Below are 27,472 nucleotides of genomic sequence, written 5' to 3' on the forward strand. Positions count from 1 at the left end.
TCTAATAACTGTGAACTTGCTTCAGAGGGGTCACTGGCTAACAAACCCTTTAGGATAAAAAGGATTATCCTATCATGTAAAGAGTCTTCCTGGCATTTACGTACATTCGTGTGTGTTTCCCATAGAGAAAAAAGATCACTCTAAGTAATCATGGGTATGGCTGGAACAAACCAGATCAAAGGCAGGTGGGTCTAGATCACATGAGAATCTTATAATACGTATTGAGTTATCACTGAAGCTGCTTCAGACTCCAATCATCAAACTGCCAAATGCTCAAAATCGGTTATGTTTTCTGATGGGCTTGGGATGATTAGAACAATTTAATATCGGTATGTTAAATTTTCTAAGAAGTCTTTGTGGTTCCTAATATTCAAGGAAAAAAAGCGTGAATACTAAAACTGCAATTCTCTGAATGAAAGTATACATGGCTGATCAGAAAGACAATGTCAATCTTCCTGCTGATGCAGTTTTCAGAATTCTCCACTCGAGTATCATAAGATGAATATCAAGAGTATTTTGATATTAACTGTGAAACACACACTGGGAAAATACTTAGTATGCGTGATTTCTGAAATAAATTGCTATCCCTATCCTAACAGCCATAATGTGTCAAGCTAAGTATCTCCACTTAATGCTAAATAAATATAAAAAAGAGCAGGATTAACATACTTTATTTTACAATTTCACTTGCCTTGACTGTTTCAGGGCCAAGAATTAATCATTTGTGTAACCATAAAAGTGGGGATTATGAACATCTTTTCTTTCTACTGCTAATTAGCACTGTGCCCCCCAGAACCCTTGGAAAAAAGAAAGGAAGGAGTGCATACAGAGTCAAGAAAGTGTTGCTTAACAAAGGATGATTTATAAAATGAACAACCAAACAGCAGATCTCTTGGGACCTGGAGGCTTTTTCTGGTCTTCACCTAAATCTATGCATGAGTTTTTTGTTCTGTTTTTTGTTTTTACCATTTTGGGATGCTCACATTTTTGGGTGGGGATCAATCAATAAGTTTTACAATTGCAGGGAATCTGTCCTATTTTTCCAGAAGTGAGATGAAATTTTAGACTGTTCAGTGAAATTGTCTTTACTAATACTATGGTTGTTTCCACTGGGTTTGAAAAGTTCAATCATTGGAGGTAATTTGCCTTCTGTGTACCAGCTCACCTGGTACTTTAAGCACAAAAGACTGGAAAGCAGGTTAGTTTTCTACTTTGCTGCAATAATCCCTTTCTATGACACTGACCAAGGTTTTCACTGTTCAATTTCAGAATTTTTATGCTCGGATATTAAAACGTAGAAATGGCTATGGATTCCTTCTCCCTCCTCCATGAATCAAAAGAGGAAGACTTCAAGTTAAGGAGTTCAGAAAACAAAGTGTCCTGAGTCTATATAGTTAGCTTGTTATAGAATGAGGAATTGCAAGCAAATTCACTTTCACTTAGATCACAGAAATTTAGGCCAGGTTCCAACTGTGCGCGCACACACACACACACACACACACACACACACACACACTTTCATTATCTATGAAACAATTTATAGAAACTAGATATTTAGGATAAAAAAAAGTTTCACTAAGTAAACTCACTGTAGTGAAAAGGTAATGTTTTGAGAGAGAGTGCACAAGCAGGAGTGGGGAGGGGAGCAGAAGGAGAGAGATTTTTAAGCAGGCTCCCTACACAGGGCTCTATCTCACAACTGAGATCATGGCCTGAGCAAAAATCAAGAGTCGGATGCTTAACTGACTAAGCCACCCAGATGCCTCTGTTTATAAACTTCCTTTTTAATATATCAACATTTTGAAACAAAATTGAAAACAAATGTGGAAAAAAAGTTGGTTAAGGTTTTAAATTAAACTAAAAGTATCAGTTGAAGGAAATCTGTATACTTATATAAAAAGGTTCCACTATTCTGTTTTTTTGTGTATGTTATCCCTTAAAGTGAGAAGCTCTAAAAAGCACTGGCAATTTTATGCAATTCAGAGAATCTACCATTTGTGAATTAATGGGGGGGGGGGGGGAGTATTAGAACCAGTAAAGCAAACCAAGTAGCCAGTGACAACTGAATGGGATTTCTTACTTTTCTCAAGTGATGAGAATGGCACATGAACTTATACCATTCCCACTAGCTTTGCTCTTTAACAAGTTGAACATAGTTAATGGGACAGGGAAGTATTCTGTAGCATATGTATACTCTCTTATGCAAATAAATTTTTAAACAGGTACCCTACAATGTCTTTTTTAAAAGAGTTATCATACAGATTAATATAAACACACACAAATTAACTACTAAATTGCCATTTTCAAGAAATGGTTTGGTGTTTCCATTCCAGGGGAAGTAGCAGGTGAAAAAATGGCAATTTACAGATAAAAAGGCAGGGGCAGAACAGAAGCCAGGCATAGTTTCAGTTATTTCTTGTCAGAATATAAATTCCAAGAGTGAGCTAGGAAAAAAGCAGCATCTGATATTCTAACTCCAGACTTTCCAATATATTAGAAAGATTTTTCTTCCGCACAGTACTTGGCGTGCCCCAAATGTCACAATGGTAATGGTAACACTGCATATCAGTGTCTCTAAAGATTGTGGCAGAACATGTATAATAAGTGAATGATACAAAAAGCCAAGACCTTGATTACTCTGTAAGTCAACCGTGGCAATGTTACCCTCATTCTTTATTTCAATTTCTTTAAATTTCTTTTTTAAAAGTTTACTATATATATATATATATATATATATATATGAGAGCTAACACACATTCGCTGCAGTTATAGAACTATTTCCAATACTATCAGTCCCAAAGCATCAGTACTAAACAGCTACAAGACTTCTCAGTGACAATGTTAACCAGAAACCCTCAGAAGAATTTTCAGATTTCCACACAGAGTAAAATACATCACTAAAATATAATAATGTATTTTCTTAGATAAATGCCTTTATTTAAAAAGTCAAAACAGCCCCAAAGGTATAACTGTGTTTTAAATAACCACTAGAAGATTATTATAGTCTTTAATAATTCCAGTTCTGTTTTGATTACACAGTTATTTCAAGAATAATCAAATACGGAGCCAAAATTTCCAGTTTAGAATGTGTTTTGTTCAAAGTATACCACATGTTTTAACTTGGTTATGTGAATTAAATTATGGTTATGACTTTTTTGTTACAACAAATTCTCACTCCAAAAAAGATATCAGTTTTCTACCCTTATAATTACATATATATTTCCAAAAAGAAATCCCAAGAATAATACTAACATACTTAAAAAACATTATTAAATGCTTGAGAAATTCATTATCACTGTAGGAACTTGTTAGCAAAAGACACAATTTATTTTATTATACTTCATGATGAAAGAACTTCATGGTGAAAATTCTGTTTTATAGCTATACCATAAGAATGTTTAGTATAGATCTAATAATTTTCCTATAAGTAATTCTTAAGAAAATATCCAAGGAAGAATGAAAATAAAGCTACGATTTTGTTAACTTCCAAAGCTTAAGAGTAAAGTGACTACAAAAAAAAAGGGATCTTTCTTTTTTTTTTCTTTTTCAAATGTTTATTTATTTTTGAGACAGAGAGAAAGACAGAGCGTGAGTGGGGAAGGGGCAGAGAGAGAGGGAGACACAGAATCCGAAACAGGCTCCAGGCTCTGAGCTGTCAGCACAGAGCCCGAAGCGGGGCTCGAAACCACGAACCGTGAGATCATGACCTGAGCCGAAGTCAGACGCTTAACTGACTGAGCCACCCAGGCGCCCCAAAGGGATCTTTCTTTTAAAAAAAACCCTAAAAAACTATCTCTTATATACTTTAGTTAATACAAAGTAAGCAAACCTAAAAATAGAATATTTTTGAATCAGTACAGCAAAATAAATTAATTTTCCTTATGACCTGAGAGACACTAATGATCAGCAAAATATCGAGTCAGAAACAACAGGGAAGTTGCAGAATAGCATAAATGAGAATGAGCATATTCTCTCATTGCACTAAGCCTACTGTGCTAAAATCTGTAAAATTTTTGCTCTTCCTGAAAACACTATAAATCCAGCATTGCTCATTCATTAGAGAACTTTAATAAGAAATTTTAATTAAGAAATTTTAATTTTAATAAGAAAACTGATTTTATATTGCACCATAAACTCTAAGGAGGTGTTTTCTAAGAACTCATATAATCTGTAAATGAGTACCTTCATTTAGTAGAAAAACGTTACGTAGAACATGGAATGGCTGAAAAATGAACAAGTAAGTTCTGCTTTTGGTCTGGATGAAGAAGGATGTTGTACTCTTGCCCAGAGCACAACAAATCCCCAGATAAACCTCAACAAAACACATTTTATCTATCTATGATCTATCTAATTTGGCAGAGAGAGCATATGCACACGTGAATGGGGGTGGGGTGGGGGGAGAAGGGCAGAGAGAGAGAGAAAGAGAGAAGAATCTCAAACAGGTTCCATGCTGAGCATGCGGGGTTCAATCCCATGATCCTGGGATCTTGACCTGAACCGATATCAAGAGACAGACGAATGCTCAACCAATGAGTCAATCAGGCACCCCAACAAAAACATATTTCTGTAAAAATCATATATGAGTTGTGAACATATGGAAATGTAAAAGAATTAAACAGGAAGGGGTCACTTTCATATCTTGGACCCATGAATGAACTTGGAGAACCAGCCCCCAGAGAAGGACGGTTTATCAGGCAAGAAGAAACCAGTCAGACACTGGATATGTATGTGGGCTCACTTGTTAGATTTAAATCTGGAAGGGCTCCAAGTACAATCCTCTCTGGAAATTCACTGTACCACACATGGCAATTTTACGAATCACCAGAGGCTGGATATGGAGGGTGCATGACCTAGCTTACCTGTGGCGGTGCACCGGAGGACAAGGGCCAGCTGCAATTACAACTCGGAAGAGACTGGCTACAATTTTAAAGAACTGCCATAAGCCACGTGTGGGAAATAAGGAAAGACTGAGAAAACGTCACAGACCAGAAGAGATTAACCAAAAGACACGAAGACTAAATGCAATGTGGCATCCTGGATGGGATCTGGAACAGAAAAAGGATGTAAGTGGAAAACTGGTGAAAACCAAATGAAGACCGGAATTTAATTCAGAGTAATGTACCAATGTTGATTCTCAGTTTTGACAAATATATCACCCGTCACTGTAAGATGTTCACGTCAGATAAAACTAGATGAAGGGTGTACAGGATCTCTCCATACTATCTCTGAAACTTATCTGTAAACCTAGGGATTATTCCAAAACAAAAAGTTGATAAACCAACAACACAAAATTAAAAAAAAAAAAAAAAAAAAGTAGTATGTCCAGGAAAAGAGGAGACCATGGGGGCTCTCTGACCCGTGTGGTTTTGAGGAGCACTTGCCCTCGCATATCTTTTCCGCCACTGTTTCTCAGATGGAACACTCCATGTGAATGAAAATCACTGCTCTCAAGTGTACTCACAGACTGTTCATTCCCTCATACCGTAACACTATGATATTCTTTCCTGTCGGCCAAAAAGCATGAAGCTACAAGACGCCTGCACTGTTTTCACTACTTCTCTATATCATCTGACCACCACTCTAGATGGGTACAGGAATTTCAACTTTAGACTGTTCAAGGCAAAAGTAACAAATTTCTGCCTATTTTGAAACTTACTTTTAAATGTCCCAATTGTGCAGCCCTTTAAAACAAAATTTTGAGAGTCTCAATGTGTATTTCAAGTGAGTGGTAGTAAGCTGCCTCCAACACAGTCACACAGTCAGATTATCACTCAGACACTGCTAAGAGCTGTAGTTTCCACACATATGTAGTGTTTTTGGTTATTTTTAGTATGTTGTGTTTAACTTATTCACGTCATGGACTACAGAAAAAAGGCAGGAAACATAAGGATGACAAATTTTGAACTTTCCTGTGAATTGCATTTATCTGATCAAATTTCTTATGCAACAAATCAAGACATCTCTGGTATTTCAGGAAACAAATGTTAAAAGAAACAATATAAAGATCATTTTCACCTAACTGGTTATTCACACCTGCAATGAGAGACTGTAGAGAAGTGCTTGCAAATAGAATCCTGAAACATTCTTTCTTATCCTTTAGAAACCAAACAGGAACAAAAAGAGATTTTCCTAGTAGTCAAAATCTAAGAATTCCAAACATCCAGACATGAAAATAGCTTTTGATTATTTTCGATGCCTTAACAAATAAAGAAACATAATAAACATCTAAAAATTTCTCAACAAATAATTTTTTATGTAATTTAACAGAACATATTACCAGTTATACAGAGAAAATGGAAAATTTTTCTTTATTACTAAGGGTTATAGTAAAATGAACTTTATATAATCTTTACAAATTTTTTTTAAACGTTTATCTATTTTTGAGAGAGAGAGCAAGTACACACGAGTGGCAGAGGGGCAGAGAGAGAGGAAGACACAGAATCTAAAGCAGGCTCCAGGCTCCCAGCTATCAGCACAGAGCCTGATGTGGGGCACGAACCCACGAACCATGAGATGATAACCTGAGCTGAAGTCGGACGCTTAACCAACTGAGCCACCCAGGTGTCCCTACATAATCTTTAATATAATATATAATCTGATATATTATACCATATCATACAACATATAAAAATGACAAAATGAGATTTTCAAAATTTCAATGAAGGAATCATGGATCATTACTTAGAAAAGGGTTCACAAATTTACAAAGGTTAAAAATGCTCAACACCTTGATTTACAGATGGAAAAAATTGAAGTCTCAAATTTGTTTAAACTCATACAGAGTTTAGATGAAAGTGATAGTGTTAGGACAACAACCTGGTTCTCTTTCTTCCTCACAGTCTTTCCACAACATAATGTTTCCTTTAAGGTACTCGAGCCTTCTTCTGGGTGGCTATCCATCAACAAAATCCTTCCCACTACGCAAAGTAAGTCAGAAAACCCTCTCATCCTTGGACTTCCTTGTACATAGGTCATGCATTTAAAGGCAACTCTAAGCCCATCTTCGACATCAAAACACAAGTCACAGAAATCACACATTTGTACAAATGGTTGTTCCTCGGCTCCTAATCACACCCCTGTTGCCCAACACAGCCCCACTGTTCCTGCCACGAGAGGAAAGCTAAAAATTTAGAGTTCTGGAATAACCGTTAGTATCTAAAAGAGAACAGAAAATAGAAAAAAGCAGAGGGGTATAGAGGATCTCTATGGGAAAATTCAGCCGAGTCAAAGGTGGAATAAGCCGTCATCCTGCTTCATCACTGCCCTATTCCAAGTCCCCTCAAAAAACTAGTTCTCAGGTTATAGGACATTATGATTTGAGCAAGCATTTTGTAAGTACAGATCTGAAATTTAATTATTCTTATAATAATAATTATCTTTACCACCACTAACACTTATAAAGTATGACTTGTTTTAGAAAGTACAGTCCAAATTTCTGATATCTTGAGTACAAATGAACTTTTGGAACAGTGTCTATTTGTAGTTTCTGGTCTGAAACCTCTTTCACAAAATAACGCTCTTCTAAGCCAGAGCAAAAAAACCCCCAACCAACCAACTAAACAAACAAAAAACCCACTCCAAACCTCACATATTTATTTGACTTTATGATTTGTATTCTCTGTAAAATAATAATCTTGGCAGGTAATTAACAAATAAATAAAGTGATTAAAGCATTAAGATATGCAAAGCTGTAACACTGGTGATGATCATATCAACCATTAATTCACACATGTATTAATTTATTCAACAATTGTTTACTGAACACCTACTATGGGTCAAGTATTGTGCTGGAGATAAAAGCAAAAGATGAATGTTCACCACTTTTGAGGATATTATAGGTCAGTAGAGACAGCTCTGTGAACCAAGCTGAAAGACTGGTAGGGTACTAATAGGCTCAAGTGAGGCCACAGAGGGGTAAGGCAGGGGTCAATCATGGAATTATGTGGAAAAGGACAGGTGTCAAGAAAGGTGCCAGGGAAGGGGTGTTCAAGTCTGAAAGATAAGTTGGCCTTTGAAGATAATAGAGGATAGGGGAGGAGTGCAAGCCCTTCCAAGCTGATCCGCTGAAGTATGACAGACTAAGTACACTGGAAAACAGCTAGCAAGCAGCCTGGTAGAGCTGGATTTTAGGGAAGTGAGGTCCAGCAACAGCCAAGGCCGTTAAGGCTGTTACTGCTAAGAAATATGATTTTATGCATGAATAGTTCTTAAATAAATAAATAGTTCTTAATTGTTTCCAAACACAGACTTCAGAATTTAAAGGTGACAACAAAATCAGTAACTGCAGTGTATTTATTACTATGAATCAAGCACTTTACATACATTTCTTAATTTTATATTTACAATTGTAGAAATAGGAATTGTTTCATTTTTTTAAAATATGAAATTTATTGTCAAATTGGTTTCCATACAACACCCAGTGCTCATCCCAACAGGTGTCCTCCTCAATGCTCACTACCCACTTTCCCCTCCCTCCCACCCCCATCAACCCTCAGTTTATTTTCAGTTTTTAAGAGTCTCTCTCTTATGGTTTGCCTCCCACCCTCTCTAACTTTTTTTTTTCTCCCCTTACCCTCCTCATGGTCTTCTGTTAAGTTTCTCAGGATCCACATAAGAGTGAAAACATATGGTATCTGTCTTTCTCTGTATGACGTTTTTCACTTAGCGTCACACTCGCCAGTTCCATCCACGTTGCTACAAAAGGCCAGATTTCATTCTTTCTCATTGCTAAGTACTATTCCATTGTGTATATAAACCACAATTTCTTTATCCATTCATCAGTTGATGAACATTTTAGGCTCTTTCCATAATTTGGCTATTGTTGAAAGTGTTGCTATAAACATTGGGGTACAAGTGCCCCTATGCATCAGCACTCTTGTAGCCCCAGGACAGCATTCCCCACCCCCCCCCCCCCCCATTTTTTTTTCTTTCTCTCCTTACTTTATCTGACTTTCTTCTCAGCTCCCCCTCTGCCTGAAGGAACTTGAAATGTTGGGTGTCTCTCTCTCAGCCCTGGGTTTTTCTTCTGTTCTTGGAGGACTCTATAATTTTAATCAAAAGAATAACTAGAAAAACTGGACAAAGTTAAAAAATATATATGCTTAAAGGCACTAGAGAGCCAAAAAGTCAATGAAGATTTAAGGGAACCAGATGAGGAAGGCAGAAACCCAGAGAGGTGAGTTTGAAATCGGAGCCTCTTCTCAGAATCAGGGCAACACCAATTCCACAAGAAGTAAAGAAAAGCCTAAGAAGCCTCAAGAAGCCTGGGGCACAAAAAACATAGACCAGTACCTCCCAAGGCAGGTTGGAGGCTAATAAACCCTCCATGATTCGTGTGGTAACCCAGAGAACTATACTATAGGAGTAAGTGTGAACCAGACATAACACAGTTCTCACTGGCCTGAAGCACAACTTCAAATCACCTCAAACTTTGAGAAATGAATTAAAAGTGATGCAGGGCACTCTCAACAATAGCCAAATTATGGAAAGAGCCTAAATGTCCATCAACTGATGAATGGATAAAGAAATTGTGGTTTATATACACAATGGAATACTACGTGGCAATGAGAAAAAATGAAATATGGCCTTTTGTAGCAACGTGGATGGAACTGGAGAGTGTGATGCTAAGTGAAATAAGCCATACAGAGAAAGACAGATACCATATGGTTTCACTCTTATGTGGATCCTGAGAAACGTAACAGAAACCCATGGGGGAGGGGAAGAGAAAAAAAAAAAAAAAAGAGGTTAGAGTGGGAGAGAGCCAAAGCATAAGAGTCTGTTAAAAACTGAGAACTAACTGAGGGTTGATGGGGGGTGGGAGGGAGGGCAGGGTGGGTGATGGGTATTGAGGAGGGCACCTTTTGGGATGAGCACTGGGTGTTGTATGGAAACCAGTTTGACAGTAAATTTCATATATTAAAAAATTAAACATAAAAAAAAATAAAAAAATAAAAAAAATAAAAAAAATAAAAAAAATAAAAGTGATGCAGGATTGCGAGTGCCTTTAGCTGCTCACCAGAAATAAAGGTAAGTTCTTTCTGTAGAAAGTGAACATCGTCATCGTAGGCCACAAATTTCTTCAATAACTATAAAAAAATAGTTGATATCAATACAAAATTATCAGATACACAGAGACCATACAACATGAAAATACAATAAAACTTAAAAAAAAAAAAAGAGGGAAAAACAGATGATAAAACCAGATCCACAGGGGCTACTATGCTTTAAGGAGATGGTTCCTGGCTTTTATTTTTTTTTTTTAACATGCATAATAAATGCAAAGAGCTACAAGATAAAAATCAAGATTTGTCAGGGAACTGTAACATATTTAAGAGACAAAATGGAATTCTAGATCTGAAAAATATAATAACCAATATTCACGCTTAAAAGGATAGGACTAAAAGCAGATTAGACATAGTTAAAAAGGAATTAGGAAAGAGGTCAGAAGACAGATAAGAAGAAAACTGACAGGCAACAAAAGAGAAAATATTGAAAAAAGGCTAAGAGATAGAGAGCAGCAGTAAAAATAACCTAAAATATCTGTAAGTGAAATTCCAGAAAGAGAGAATAAAGAAAAAAGCAGAAGCAGTATTTTTAGAGATAAAGATTCAGAATTTTCCAAAAACCAACCAATGGTATTAAATACACATTTGAGATGTCCTGCAAATCCCAAGGAAGATAAATAAAAAAAAAAACAAAAAAAACAACTATACAACAGAACACCTTAACAAAAGGCTAAAAAACAAACAGAAATTTTTCACAGTGGTCTGAACAAAACAGATTACTCTTTAAAAGACATTTTGATAGCTGACTTCCCAATATAAAACAACAGAAAGTTCTAGGATTTGGTGGAAAACAACCACTAACATAGACTTCTAACCCTAGAGAAAATACCCTTCAAGAATGATGGCAAAATAGAAACATTTTCAGAAAGCAAACAACAAATACAAAGAGTAAGTTATTTTATATTTCAGTTGAGCTAAAGGATCACATCTATTCATTACAGTTTGGGAGCTATGCAAGTTAATTATTCAATGGCTATCGTGATTGTCCTTTCTAAAAAAACTCTACAAGACACTGAGGAGAAATACTGTTTATAAACAATTCAAATCAATTTAGAAACTGGTGGGAGGTAGAAGGATTAAGAAAAAAGGAAAGAACAGCACTCCTCAAACTCCTCAATTTATAAAACATTTGAATTTCAACAAATGGTGTCAGTACAACTAATCAATGTCAGAAGTATTTATTTTTATTTCCCTTAGGACACTGTTCTATTTGAACCAATTTTATAAATGCTTTTGAAGTATATAGTATATCACTTATACATAGGATGCCTTTTATTACAAATACACAGATCGTCCTGATAAAAGCCTTCCTAAAGTAGTTGAATGCTCTAGCCTGTGATTTAATTTTGAGGCAAGAAATGTCTTAACCATCTTTATAATCCCTATTGCATGCCTAGCACACAACTAACTGCACTTAGTAGGTTCCCCAAAATAATTTACTTACTAAACAAAATTCAGAAAGACAAGAAAAGCAAGATACTTCATCAGTTCAATTTCTAATGAGAAAAAAATTATTCTCATTTCAGAGTTAGAACTGGCAGATTTAATATAAATTTCAGCCCTTTCATCTTTTAATAGAAACTACTATAATGAAACTGACTTCATGGAATCATTTTCTTCTTTTACACAGATTTAAGAAACAAGTACATACAACATGAAAGGGGATCCCTTTGAAAACTTACAAGTTTCCCACAGATTTATATTATAACAGATCTACTTTCCAAAAATTGCTGACCTGGTTTTAAGAAGTTTTTCCATTTTTCAGCATGTAGAAAAGGTCATCAGTGGCATGTGCCTCCAGGGAGCTTAACAAAAAAATACAGGTCATAGCTACAGCATGAAGATTCAGTAAGTTGGTAAATTAATTATATACATGATGTCAAGAAAATCTGACATAGTCACGATGTTGAGAAAGGGTCTCCAACAATTAGGACATTCTGTAATTCATAGTACGTGATGACTTTGGGGAAAATAACAAAAGAAGTGGGCATGAATAACCAATATATGTAAACTGTCAAATCTGGGTAATTAGGAAAAACGATGTGACCATAAAGGGAATAAGGGACTGAAGATTTGGTGTGAAGTTTCTCTTTACTTTTTATAGAAAAAGGTTAAGTTTCTCTGACTTTTGAAAAGAATAAACACATAGCTGAGTCGATTTTAAAAAGGAGTTAAGACAATAAAAATCAAGCTATAAAAAATCACAAGGCACTGTGTATTTTTTTAAATATCATTGAGCCCAAAAGAATGGCATTAAGAAACCAGTCGTCTATCTTAATTCCCTCATATTGCTGGTTAGTAGGTAGATACAAAGTAATTTTCCTTCTAAAATGCACATATCATTTAGATTTATTAATGAAAACTATGGAAGGGTTTGTTTTTTGAGCCATCCCAATGCAAATGTTCATGACACGGTGTCATTTCATTCTTGCATTAATACAAATGTCCCAATTCCCATCCATGTGTCAAAAATCACTGACGGCTGGAAAACAACAGAAATTTATTCTCTCCTGGAAATGAATCAGAAGGCAGACCATCATTCGGTAGCCAGCATATGATTCAGCAGAGCTTTGCCTAAAAAGTATAAAGTTCAAAAACAACCCCCAAAAGGCTCTGGAAGTAGTGGACTGTTTTCACCCTTCCTGGAATTACTACTGGCAGCATCTATGAACTTCTGCCTGTGTGCGTAACTGAAGAATACACCGGGATGACAAAGTAGTGACTTTTAAAGAGCAGCCAACAACAAGCACTTAGGGACCCTTTCAGCAAATACAGGTAGGAGAAATACAAACGTATGACAAGAGGTTTCTATGACTGAGAATGTAATGAAATGGAAAACAGGGCATGAACATGGCTGTGACTATTTAAGCAATCTCTCAGAAGAGATAATAAAATGTATTTACAGAAAATAGGATACTTTTTTTCTGTATCTCATAAGACGGTTATGTTTGTAACTTTTTGCCTTCGCTTTAAGCAACGGCTGAATTAAAAAGTGAATCATTTACAAACAACAGTATTTCTCCCCTGGGATGTGAAGAGATGCCGGAGTAGGCAATTTCAGCTGGAGGAAAGCATCCACAGAGATGCACCAAAACTAGGTTTGAAATCTCATGTCTCTTCAAGTGAGGCATCCTCTTTAAAGTAGTGCCAGACCTGCCCTCACTTTTGTAAAAGGCGACAGCTCCCAACAATGAGAGAGAATCTGTACTGTCAATGACAGAGTTCTTCTATAAGAAGAGCTGCAGTGGAGCATTTTGCACTCATCACAGCTATGGAAAGAAACTAGAAAGTCTTTGGAAGTTCAGGGGAATTGCCTTCTTTTGAGCTCAAAGCTGCTGATATATGATGCTTTTTCTAAGAAGGGTTAAGCGTCCAAAAAAAGATGGGAAGAAAAGTACAAAAAGATGTAATGGACATATGTGCTTTCTGTGTTTCTTAATGTTCTTATAATGCTTATAAGACATTTTGCTTTTGTGGTTTAATAATGTGGCTGGTAGTCTAACAGGCACACTCATCCAGGGCACCACAGCTTTCAGGAGGAGCCACAACAGGTGGGGTCAGGTCAGCTACTGTCACCCTCAGTTTCTGACTTCCCTCTTGAAAGCCTCTGACCCGAAGCCTGCCTGCCCCCGCTCTGCCCTCTTCATCATCTCACTGTCATAACTCAGTTTCACTGTTTTGTTTTGTTAAAAAATGGGTCCAAATTTGGGGAGGATGTGGAGTTACCCTCTCTTGTGCTTTCATATTCTTCTTGGTTGTCCTGAAAAAGCCTAACTTAAAAGAAATGCAATTTCACAATCCTTGATCTCCCCTGGGACTCTTCCACAATTCATGTCAATAGTTTTTGAATTACCAAAAAAATAAAATTTTGTTTAGTTTTAAGACTTTAACACTGGCTTTTGGCAGACAGTTTTGTCAATTAGCTTCAATCCTTTGAACCTGTCCCCACAGATATTTCCTACTGTCTGAGCTTCTATGGTGGCAGTGGCCAAAGGAACAAAATGAATGTGGAAGCCTATAAAAGTTATTTGTCTAGGGTTCCACTAACAACGGACTGGTCCTACACAATTTGACAGTGGTATAGAACCTTAGAGCACTGCCATTAATTCAAAGACGTGGGAGGGTCCTCAATAATCAAGAAAACACGTGATAGAGGGAAAAGAGGCAAATATCTGGAAAACGTATCAGTAAAGGTTAGTTTTGTTTTCTCCATCCCCACCCAAACAACCTAGGTAATGTGCAGCCCAAGGCTTCATCTCCTCCCTTCCCTATCTTTTTGGTAGAGGGGAGGTGGTATCCTGGAATGAGCATGCTTGGCAAAGGGAAAAGAAAACACGGAATGAACAAGCTTCATGAGAAAAGATGGGGCAAGCCTTCTTCCCAGGGAGTAAATGGCTCTCCATGGGCCAGGGGTTAACTGCAGGAACCAGACCCTGGGAGGAGCACAGGGATTGTGCAGGAGTTATGCTGTGGTGGGGGTGGGGAGAGCATGGGAAGCCTGAAGGTGTTATCTGAGCTTTATTTTCTTCATATCCACAGACATCTTTCATAGAGCTCTCAAATGTAACTCTAATTCACGAGAATGAATTTTAAAAGCAAATATTATGGAAGCATAAGGATGGCTGCGGTGTCATCCCACCTGACCTCTCTCCTGTCTCTACTTGATCAAATTCATCTTTCAAGGCAACTTTAAATTATCATTATTTCTGGGAAGGCTTCCTTACGCTCTCCCTACCCATCCCCAATTAGCAAAAGTAATCTCCCCTCCCTTACTTCACGTATGTCCTCTTTATGATGTATTCCTTTCTACTTAGTACTATACATAGCTTGGTGATCCTTTAACAGACAGACTATAATAAACTATTTTTAATACTTTGGGATTGAAACGCAGAGACAACGTAATACATCATCTCAATCCCCAAGTATTTAAACAGACAAAAAAAAAAAAAAAAAGCCTACCTAGTTGAATAAAATCTACAACCTAAAAAAAAGGAAAAAAAACCAACTAACAAACATCCTCCCCCCAAAATCATAGCACATTAATTTTGTTAGAAAATTACAGGGACAGGGATGCATCTGGGTGGCTCAGTCGGTTAGGCACCCGACTTCGGCTCATGTCATGATCTCATGGTTTTTGAGTTCGAGCCCTGTGTCGGGCTCTGTGCTGACAGCTCAGAGCCTAGAACCTGCTTTGGATTCTGTCTCCCTCTCTCTGCCTCTCCCCCGCTCATGCTCTGTCTTGCCCCTCTCAAAAATAAACATTAAAAAATAAATAAGTAAATAAACATTAAAAAAAATTAGAGGGACAGAGACTGAGGGGGAAACGCTACAGAAAGTGAAGAGCAAAACCAGGAAAACAAGAGGCAAATGGGAAATATGGTTATTTTGCTTATTTCTTCTCCAAATAAAGGATGACGTGAAAAGAGGCTAACAGTATTATTTTTTTCAAAGTAAATAAGTATTACTGACTTCAACATAACTTCAAGATTTTTATGTGATGGCGTAATCAAGAAAGTATATTGGCTATTTGATATTTCATTATAAAAGATAAAAGCTACCAGTGAACTTGATTAAGTCAATGTAATTTTTTCCAGTTTATCCCCAACCCCAAATGCCTTTAGATAATGACTTAATGTTAGTCTGTTGTATATTCTTCCAGTGTTTTTTTGGTATACTTATCCACTTCCACCCCCACAGAAGATACTAAAAAACATGTACAGCTCCATATCTTTAAAAAATTTTTACATATCCCCAAATCCTTCTATTTTAGCACATATAGCTCTTCTTCCCTCCCTCCACCCTTCTCTTTTTCTTCTTCCTGCCCCCCACCCACCCTTTTAAGGAGAAGCATATTATTTCTTTGTGTGACCTAGCAAGTGGCACTGATTTCCAGAAGAGGTGTTTGTGCAGGTGGGTGACAAAGACTAAAGCAAACTACTACCATAAAGTGCTAACTGAACAAATTATTCACAATAAGGAAAACTATGATCTTTCTCAGATTTTCCCAGATCTTTGGAGCAGTTTGGAGAAGTTAGGAAACTGTGTGACATATAACTATCATGACTGTATGTTTTCTATCAATGCTTAAAAACACTAACATCATGTTAAACATTTATACCCTTAATTAACCCAGAGGGAGAAATATTCCAATGCCATATTGTATTCAGTTGGTCATGTACAAAGTCTATACACTCCTGTCAAAACAAAGTTCTAACAGCCTCATTTCAAATCCGTACAGGGAATTAAAACAAAACAGATAAGGGCAATGTGGCTGTAGGTTTGTTTTTTGTTTTTTTTTAAATGCTGAACAATGTTTTCTATTTTTATCTCATAAAAATGTTTATATTTTATTCTCAAAACAATTCATTATTTTTCATCTACAAGACATTACAGCCAAGTCAAGAAATGTAATGGCCTCTGCTGAGAAGTATCTCCTAATTGTTAATCCTGAAACATAAACAAACACTGCATTGTTTTTAGTTTGATGGGTGAAATAAAACAGAACAAATAAGGAATTGTTTAGTCCCATCATCAACAACACCCAAATATTTCTCAGGGAGGACCTCTCCTTTTCATAATTAAATTAACCTGTATGTTTACCAAATAAACACTATGAACAGTACTTTCTATTTTAACTATTTTAACACTACCTCACTGTCCTAGCATTTTTTAAAAGAGTAAATACAAGGTTTTGTGTATTTTTTAAATCAACATTTTGCTGGAAGACTTAAAATAAGGTTGACATAAAAATTCCAAAACACTAGCATGATCACCTGTAGCAATAAATACAACATATTTGGGTGAATCTGTTGTCAGAGTTCAGGAAAAAAAAAAAAAGTCAAAACTATGCCTGCCCAAGAAAGTGGATTACCATGGAAGGTGTTAGGATATAGGAATGGAAAGAGATCAAGGGGTCACTGACAGCATCTTAGTTTAGCCAAAAACATCACTTCAGATATTTTGTTGTTTTGTGAAAATATTAAATGTGCTTATCCACAATTTTGAAATTTCACATGTTGTTGTTTAATGTTAACACTAAGTAAGCAAATATAAAATCAATAGATTATTATTATGTTTATGCGATTCCAAAGGGAAAAAATTACATTACAAATCAATGCTGACTTCAGACCCACATTTTAACATTTTTTGGCCAATCACTTCAACTAGCACATAACCAAAATAGTCCTAGAAATATTCCCTTTAGATATTATATGTCCTATTTTCAAAGATGCATACTGCATTTTTTTAGTGTAATACACGTAACTTTACACTGAAATGGTACTTGGAAAACCTTTTGGTATTCAGTAAGGCCTATTATTATCCTGAATGTCATTTTGCCAAACTGCATGTATGTACCTTCCACAAAATCCCACAGATAAAGGACATAAATCATCCTTTCAAGGTCAAGCCTTTAGCTTACCAAATAGGAACTATTCAGGTCATTGCATGAACTGTAAGAAATGAAAATGACTAAAACAGTAAGAAAATTATTAGGTTGAACTATATGAGACTGTTGATGATGAGTTTTTGATATACAGATATGGTAATTTCATATGGTTCAACTTAATACGGCATTCCTAAATCTTGACCAAAAATAGAGGCACTATGACCCAAGACTCGATTCCAGGAGACTTAAAAATTGGAACAAAATGTTTTACACTTAAAATTTAAAAGAAGTAGTAGCATATTACCTTTTTTCTATCATTCTGAACTCCAGTGGAACAGAGACTACAAAATGCTATGTTTAAAGAGAAAGTGAATGTACTCATCTGACAATAGATACTACTTCTCTAACAAAGCTAAATTCACCCTCAAGGGCTTGGTGAAACTTCTAGTGCTCATATTTGTGCATATTCTGTGCAAGGACATGATTTTAAAATATACAACCTATTATATGTCTTATCAAAATATACCTTATAAATTACAGCTGAAGTCACACAAGGTTATAATTTTCTCTAAGTTTTTAAGGAACAATTCTTAATTCCAATTAACCTGACTATTGAGAGATTAAATTATTTATGTGTGTGCATATGTATATATGTGTGCATTTGTAAATGCATATATATATTTATACTTATATATCAGACATTTTGTTAAATGTTACCTATTAGGCTACTTCAAGTGATTAAGATTTTACTTCTTTTCCAAAAGCAGTGTAACTCAGCCATCTAGTGGTAAAATATAAGCAATCATTTCTCTGTATTTTATTATGCTATAGAAACAAGACTAGAATATGGAGGGAAATAATAGGTTGTTGAAATTTACTGTTTCTTTTCTCTGGTGAGCTCACAGAGTCTAATCAAAAACTCAGAAGCATTTTCTCAGCAGACCTTTAAAAAGTCATGTTTAAATACTAACATGGCCAAGCAGTAACTTTTAAGTTATTTTTTTATTATACTTTAATGAGCTATATAAACATTCTACCAAAAATTCTATTACCTTAACAAATGAGTAAATCTGGCTCCTAAACTTGCTAAAACAAGTCTTAAGCCAATACAAAATACAGTCTAGTGGTAATGAACTAGATACGTAAGTCACAGAAAGAGGTAAAAAAATGCTATGATAAGGCACTACAGAAGCAGAGAGAAATACGTCTAATTATAGCTTCTTGGAGGAGATGTTACTTGAGTTAGATTTTAGAAGATAAAAAGGGAATTCATAATTCATAGATGGGCAGAGGGTTTTCAGACACTGATCAATGAGTATTAACACAAAGGGAAAAAGAACATGGCACATTAAGAGAACGTCAGGACTACCTGTGGAGATGAGAAACAGCCAGAGAAGGGGTGAGAAATGTGAGTAGTGTTTATGACAAGTTGTGACATTAGCCCTTGTCTTCATCTTCTCTGCTCTGTGTCCTCCCTGTCTTCAATGTCCACCCATAGGTGGGTTTCTCCTATGTCCATTATTTCCATACCAGATCTCTCCCTGGTACTCTGCACTCATACAAGTCAAATGAACAATTGAAGTCCAACAGATATTTCCAAGTCTGTAAGTTCAAAGATACAACCATCATCTTTGAAAGTCCTGCTCATTTTCTTATACTCTGAATCTTTAATGGATGGAGCCACAAACTTTTAAGTGACCAGACCTAAAATCTCAAATTCATTTCTTCACTCCCACTCCCCCCATAACACGGAATATATGGTCCTGTAGATATTACCTCCTTCCCATATTTTGTAAACACCTAACTTGTCAATCCCCTCTGACCTTCCTAAGTGCAGTCTGTACCATCTTTTATGAGGATGATTTCAATACTCTCCTGATTCTTAATTCCCTGTATTTATTAAGTTTCCAATAGGATGGTGGAAATATGGGTCTAGGGAGAAATCAGCATATGAATAAATGGTGAGTGAAGTTATGACAATGAGTGTGAACACCCAAGTAGCCTCTGCAGTACAGAAAAAAAATGACCAAACATAGAACCTTTAGGAATCCCAATATTCATAGGATGAGCAAAGCAAGAGAAGAAGCCAAGGAATAAGACAAAAAAGAAAACCCAAACAGATCAGGAAACCAGGGAGAGAGGTAGTAAGAAAGCTAGAAGAAGAGTGAGTTTGGGGCGCCTGAGTGGCTCAGCTGGTTGGGCGTCCAACTTCGGCTCAGGTCATGATCTCACAGTCTTTGAGTTCGAGCCCCGCATCAGGCTCTGTGCTGACAGCTCGGAGCCTGGAGCCTGCTTTGGATTCTGTGTCTCCCTCTCTCTCTATCCCTTCCCTGCTCATGCTCTGTCTCTCTTTGTCTCAAAAATAAGTAAACATTAAAAAAAATAAAAATAAAAAGAAGAGTGAGTTTTGAGAAAGAATGATTTATAAAGTTAGATGTTTAGAAGAATGGTAATATGACTATTAAAAATAGATCACTGGGGGGCGCCTGGGTGGCGCAGTCGGTTGAGCGTCCAACTTCAGCCAGGTCACGATCTCGCGGTCTGTGAGTTCGAGCCCTGCATCAGGCTCTGGGCTGATGGCTCGGAGCCTGGAGCCTGTTTCCGATTCTGTGTCTCCCTCTCTCTCTGACCCTCCCCCGTTCATGCTCTGTCTCTCTCTGTCCCAAAAAAAAAAAAAAAAAAAAATAGATCACTGGACTTAGCCAGTTGAGAGTTTCTGGTTGTCCTTATCAAGAACAACAGAATGGTTCTGAGAATTGTATTAGAGTTATAAAAGGAAACAGAAAAGTATGGAAGAGGGGCACCTGGGTGGCTCAGTTGGTTTAATGTCTGAATTCAGCTAGGTCATGACCTCACAGTTTGTGGGTTCGAGAGCCTCACATTGGGCTCTGTGCTGACAGCTGGTAGACTGAAAGTCCCATGTGAGAAACAAGAGGATGTATCCAGTATGCAGGACTGACCGGGAGAAAGAGCAAGGCACCTCATTCTCTGACATGGTAGTATGGACCATAACAGGTGCAATTAAAGGTAGGGGAGAGAGCAGTTAAAAAACGTATCTATCCTTTTCTCTTACGTTTGAAACAAATGGCAAAGAGCTCTACCTCATGGTGAAGGAGCAGGGCCAGGATGAAAGGGATGAAAGTTAAGCAGTAAAGAAGTTGAAGAATCAAATGTGTGCAACTTTGAGGTGTCAAAACTCTAATTGTTAATAGATGAAAAAGAACCAGGGGTGCCAGCGTGGCTCAGTTGGTTGAGTGTCTGACTTCAGCTCAGGTCATTGATCTCACAGTCTGTGAATTCGAGCCCCACGTCAGGCTCTGTGCTGACAGTTCAGAGCCTGAAGCCTGCTTCAGATCCTGTGTCTCCCTCTCTGTTCCCCTCTCCGTCCTCCTCTCTGCTTGCACTCTGTCTCTCAAAAAATGAATAAACATTAAAAAAATTTTTTAATAAAAAATAAAAAGAAAAAAGAAAAAGAACCAAATAGTTAGCTCCTGTATTTTCCCATCATATATTCCCATGTCAAATTCTTAATCTTCAAACTTGTTTATAATTCGCATTTCAGAAGTCAACTGTACTGAAAGGATAATGAAAACGAAGACAGTGCATCCTTTTAAAAGTAGACTATGAAGTACAAGCTCCATCTCCTTCAAAATTTCCATTTCTCCTCTTTTGTAAGGAGTGGTGTACTGGAATCAACTGGGCCACTGTAATCCTGCATCTGAGTCAAAGAAGTATTATCTTAGTAAAATAAAATAGGTGTTTTCAATAAAGTTGGCATCAATTACTTCCCAAATAACATGTCCTTATAAAGCTTCAGAATCCAAAATGCCTTGGTGCTCCAAAAACAAAAGAATATTTGATGAGACAAAATTACCAGTTTATAAATATCTCAATAATCAGGAAAAGAGCTGCTATTATTTACAGGTTATAGTGAATTATTTTGTTGTTGCTGCCTTTTTTTAATTTAAAGTTTTATTTAAAGTAATATTTAAAGCTGTTATTATACAAAAGCTAAAATGGACAGACTTTATTTGCATCATAAATGGGAAGAAGGAATACAAAGTAATAATTTCTAATATGCTACCTATAAACCTAACCCTATATTGAACAACCTAATATGGAATATCACATTTTTCAATATGCACTGTTTTCTTGGTAACACTGTGAATTTTAAAGGCATACCAAGGGACCACATGTGAATTATTTAAATGGAACAGTGCTATATAACAAGTAAGGAACAACATGCAAATGCTCAATATTTCAAGTGAATAAATAAATGAATGGAATAAAATTTTGCTGTACAAATACCTTTTAATCATATAATAATTTGGAGGGTATAAACCACAAACAGTGTGATAAAAAAACATTTAGGATTTTTCTTCCTGTGTTATTTTGAGAAAAAAAGTAGCCAAGAAAATGATATATAGTAAAAATGTATTTACATGTATGAATTGAAGTTAAAGTGGCTGACACCTTAATTCTATGGAAGGGACACCACTCTGATATGAGCACCCTGATGATGTAGAGGGAGTGGGGGAGAGAAGAGAGGATGGTGTAGGCACTGAAGGCAGTGGGAAGGTGGGCTGGAGAACTCCACAGAAGCACGTAAAAAAAAAAAAGAGTAAGCAAGTGATGCAAACTGCTGTTAGGAGCTGCAATTCTAATCCATGAACAAATTTAGAAAGATATATAAATCCAGAGATGGTCAAGATTTCAGAAAACAAAAATAACCTTTTTAAATGCCATAAAAATTTATAAATGCCATCTTATTCACTCATTTATCAAAAGTTATAAAATCACGTATAATCTGAAATTGTTTCTATTTATAAATTTTTTTTCTATTTATAAAATTTAAATGCCACTTATAGTTCCTAAATCAGTTTGTGTAATATTTAAATATGAACACTGTATTACATATGATTTTAAGTGATATTCCTAAACTCACACTTGATGTTTACTATGTATAATATTCCAAGACTCTCCAGCCTCCCTACATTCAGATATTATATTAAATGACAAGAATATATGACAGAGACCAGCAACGGCAAGCAACATCAAATAAAAATAAGCTTCCCAAATGTTGCCAGATTAATGCCCCAATCTCTAAAAATTAGTATTTAACTACGTGGCAATGAGAAAGAATGAAATGTGGCCTTTTGTAGCAACGTGAATGGAACTGGAGAGTGTTATGCTAAGTGAAATAAGTCATACAGAGAAAGACAGATACCATATGTTTTCACTCTTATGTGGATCCTGAGAAACTTAACAGAAGACCATGGGGGAGGGGAAGGGGAAAAAAAAAAAGGAAGGGAGAGAGCCAAACCATAAGAGACTCTTAAAAACTGAGAACAAACTGAGGGTTGATGGGGGATGGGAGGGCAGGGAGGGTGGGTGATGGGTACTGAGGAGGGCACCTGTTGGGATGAGCACTGGGTGTTGTATGGAAACCAATCTGACAATAAATTTCATATTAAAAAATAATAAAATAAAAATTACTATTTAAATATCACCATCATCCATCTCCCTCACTTCATCCACAACACATCTTTCTATTCCAGGACAGCATTTTCTATTTTTCCCTTAAAGTTGTTTTTTACATTTTTTTATTTAGAGAGAGAGAGCACGTGCGTGTCTGCGTGCGCACACACACACACACACACACACACACACGAGTGGGGGAGGTGCAGAGGGAGAGGGGCTGGGAAAGAGAATCTTAAGCAGGCTCCACACACAGCGTGGAGCCCGATGCAGGCCTCGATCCCACAATCTTGGCATCGTGACCTGAGCTGAAATCAAGAGTCAGATGCTCAACCAACCGAGCCACTCAGGTGCCCCTAAAAAACTTTTTTATAAGAGTATAATATGTTCTATTAGTTTCAGGTGTACAACATAGTGATTCAACCTTTCTATGCATCATGCTATGCTCACCACAAGTGAAGCTACACTTACCACACATTATTACGTTATTACAACATTGTTGACTATATTCTTTATGCTGTGCTTTTTATTCCCATGCCTTTCTGACTTAATTTCACTGAATATAATACCTTCTGGGTCCCATCTGTGTTGTCTCAAATGACAAGATCACATCCTTTTTTATGTGTAATGTTCCATTTATGTATATGTGTATATATTAAAAAATACAATATATACATATGTATATAAAAAACATCTTCCTTATCCATTTGTCTATTGATGGACACTTAGGTTATTTCCACATCTTGACTAGTGTAAATGATGCTGCAATAAACAAAGCAGTGCATGTATCTTTTTGAATTAGTGTTTTCATTTTCTTTGGGTAAACACCCAGTAGTGGAATTACTGGATCATATGGTATTTCTACTTTTAATTCTTTTTAAAATTTTTATTTACTTTTGAGAGGGGCGGGAAGGGGTAGAGAGAGAAGGAGATACAGAATCTGAAGCAGGCTCCAGGCTCTGAGCTGTCAGCACAGAGCCCGACGTGGGGCTTGAACTCATGAACTGTGAGATCATGACCTGAGCTAAGTGGAAACTTAACCGACTGAGCCAACCAGGTGTCTGGTATTTCTATTTTTAATGGTCCAAGGAATCTCCACACTGTTTTCTTTCATGGCTACACCAACTTACATTCCCACCAACAGTGTATGAGGGCTTCTTTTTCTCCACATCCTCACCAACACTTGTTATGTGTCTTTTTGATTTCTGCCATTCTGACAGGGTAAGGTGATATCTCACTGTGGCTTTGATTTGTATTTCCCTGATAATTAGTGAAGCTGAGAATCTTCTCATGTTTGCTAGCCATCTGTAAGGACATCATTTTCTTAACTGATCTCCCAGTGACCACTGATTGTCCAAGGTTCTGCATACTGCGGCCAGAGTAATCTTTCAAAAACACACATTTAATTAGGTCACTCTACTGTAAAAACCCTTCAAAGCCTTTGCTTCTCACTGTCCGTTTAAAAGACCAGACCAGGGATGATCTAGTTGCTAAGCTTTAAGTCTCCTCATTCATGGCCTGAAAGACTTCTCTCTACAAGAGTTCTGGGGGTAGTTCTCAAAGGGAGCCATCATAGGAAATGAAGGTAAAATGCTGTACCAACACATTGAACTGAGGGGGAATACTGCATTTTAGATAAAACACCATGAGTCCTAATCCCAATTCTTTGTATATGTCAAATTTCTTCTTAATTTCCTCATTTCTGAAGAAAGGAGATTGGCCAAAAAGATCTCTAAGAATCTTTAAGCTCTCTGATTCTATAATTCTTTCACTGCTTATTTTACACAGAGATTCCAGATTCAAAGGTTCTACCCCAATCTCTGCACTAATTTAGTGCATCAACATTAAGTTCAACTGTTTTTAATTCAGTGTCTGCACTAGGCATGGGACTCTTGGAAAATAACTATTTCTCCAATTTCAAGTCTAGCTACCCTTTCCGACAGTTGTCCTTTGGTTTACCTTTGTTAAAACCAACAGTGCCATGTCCTTCACTATTCAAATACCACTGTTTGGAAAGCTCCATCTCAGGCTCAACTTATTTATCCCACTAGAGTAACCTTTGAATAGGTCAGTGTTCTGTTAATACTGGCAAAGAAATAACTTAGAAGATTATAATCCTAAAACTGCAGTGTCAGTCTAGTAAAGAAACATACTGTCTATTCAGTTTCCTGTCATGCATGGTAGGAAGCAGCATAAGTTAGTATATACAAATGGCTCATACTACTTTGAAATTTTGCAATGATGAACAGTTACTTAAGCCATTAATTTATGAAAAAGTTCTTAATTTAATATTTAATATTTAAGTCATTGAGAAATTTAAATTGTGTTGTATTTGCTAACACCTTTGAATTCTCAACCAAATGTTTAGTTACCCCAAAACGTTCTGCCAGACAAAATATACAGAGATATTTGTTGGTTTACTGTCTACCTGTGTTTATCCACAGATTATGTATGCATCTTATAATAAAGAAAAAAGAAAATTAAGAAACACACAAAATAGGCTAAAAGTCCAAATGTCCAGGAGAGACTCAGCAGCATGGAAAATGTCCATCACTTAAATTTTTAGTATGTTCTAGTGATAGAAAACAAAAGTTTGGCTCCTTAGAATAAGCTATAATTTAGAAGCCAGTGTCATGTAATACAGATTTATTGAAAATATTTATTTGGCTAGATCCTTATTTTTCCTATTAAGCTTTCATTTTGATTTAATTATAGAAATGGCTGCCTGTAAAGTTAACCACCCAGAATATGGTTAAAAAAAAAAACAAAGACAGACTTAAATATACCTGAATATTAAACATTATTTCTCTCATTTTTCTTTCCCATTGAGAAAAACAAAACAAATATCTCAAATTTTAGTTAGTAATGATTCTGTTATATAAAGTATTTAGTCATTACTTAACAAAAAATTGATGTACTGAAAAAATACATATAATAAATTCTGGCATTATCATTAATAATTGCATGAATTAACATGTCCACATTTTGAGAGGGTAATGACAACTAACAGTCATAATGATAGTCCAAAGGCAATGAAAGATTGAGTAGTAGTTAAGTAGCAAAACACACACACACACACACACACACACACACACACACACACACACACCAAGCAAACAGAAAACTAAGTTTAAGGATTATAGCTGTCTACCACTGTATTCAAGTGCTCAGAAAAGCAGGCAATCTTTGAATGGCATGTACAGTAAACTACAATGAAAACAAATGTTATATTCTTTTCTCTTTGTTTTTGGTCTTTTAGATACTATACTTTGGAACAGATCATCCTTGCATGTAAAGACCGGCATATGATGCAAAGCCAGTTTCCTTCCCATCCCATCCACCCACCCACCCTTTTTCTCTCCCAAAAGGCAACCGCTCTTAAGAGCTCCTTGTCTATCCTACATAAATTGTATGAGATATTCTGTGTGACATATGCAACAACTATGTGTATTTTACACAAGTGCTGTTTACCATATGCTCTATCTTACTTTTTTTCTACTAAATATATTCTGGAGGTCATTCCATATCAGTCCCTAACAGGGGACCTCCATCTTTTTTTTTTTTTTTCCAAATGTTTATTGTTTGAGAGAGAGAGTGCATGAGCAGGGGAGGGGCAGGAAGAGAGAGGGAGACAGAGGATCAGAAGCAGGACCAGCACTGACAACAGACAGCTAGACACAGGGCTCAACCTCACGAACTGCGAGATCATGACCTGAGCCGAAGTCAGATGCTTAAATGACTGAGCCACTCAGGCGCTCCAAGGGGCCTCCATCTTTTTAATGATTATTTAATGTTCCACTGTACATATGTACAAAAATTCACCTAGTCCTTATTAATGAGTATTTGTGTAGTTTCTTTCTTTTGCTATTACAAACAATGGTTTAATAAATAACCCTGTGTGCACATTCTCTGCTCACAAGCAACTATATCTGAAGGATCGATCTGTAGAAATGAAATTCTGGGGTAGAAATTATGGACATTTAAGAATTTTTGAAGTTTAGGGGCACCTGGGTGGCTCAGTCAGTTAGGCATCCGACTTCGGCTCAGGTCATGATCTCACAGTTCATGAGTTCGAGCCCCGTGTCGGGCTCTATGCTGACAGCTCAGAGCCTAGAGCCTGCTTCGGATTCTGTGTCTCCTTCTCTCTGCCCCTCTCCCACTTGCGTTCTATCTCTCTCAAGAATAAAGAAACATTAAAAAAAATTGAAGTTTATTAATTTATACTTCTGCAGCAGTTTCTATTTGCAATTTCTTATCATGGATGAGAGCATACATCTTTGCATAAGCTTAAAGCCATTTGTATTTCTTTCTTGTTAACGGTTTATCTCCTTTCTCCATTATTCAATGGGTTGTTTTGTTCTTAATACATTTTTAAAGAAACTCTCTTATATATTAAGTCTAGTAGCATCATCTTGTTCATTACATGAGTTGAAAATTTTTCTCCCAGTTTTTCATTTGTCTTTAATTTTGCTTGTATTTCTCTTCATATACAGAATGTTTTATAATGTTATCAGATTCATACATCTTTTCTTTCATGGTTTCT

The 27,472-nt window shown here is 36.4% G+C and overlaps 2 protein-coding genes across 3 annotated transcripts in view; one reads left to right on the forward strand and one right to left on the reverse strand.

Moving 5' to 3' along the window:
- The window catches only part of NT5DC1 (5'-nucleotidase domain containing 1), a 138,606-nt gene that overhangs the window by 65,705 nt on the left and 45,429 nt on the right, over window positions 1-27,472 (reverse strand). The gene's annotated exons all lie outside the window — the stretch shown is intronic.
- The window catches only part of COL10A1 (collagen type X alpha 1 chain), a 43,812-nt gene continuing 28,865 nt past the window's right edge, over window positions 12,526-27,472 (forward strand). The window contains exon 1 of the mRNA XM_019438938.2: window positions 12,526-12,839. The gene's annotated coding sequence lies outside the window, so the exon portion shown is untranslated. The remainder of the gene's footprint in view (window positions 12,840-27,472) is intronic.

Source organism: Panthera pardus, unplaced genomic scaffold, assembly GCF_024362965.1.
Source record: "Panthera pardus isolate Hobbes unplaced genomic scaffold, ASM2436296v1 HiC_scaffold_17, whole genome shotgun sequence".
NCBI lineage: Eukaryota > Metazoa > Chordata > Mammalia > Carnivora > Felidae > Panthera > Panthera pardus.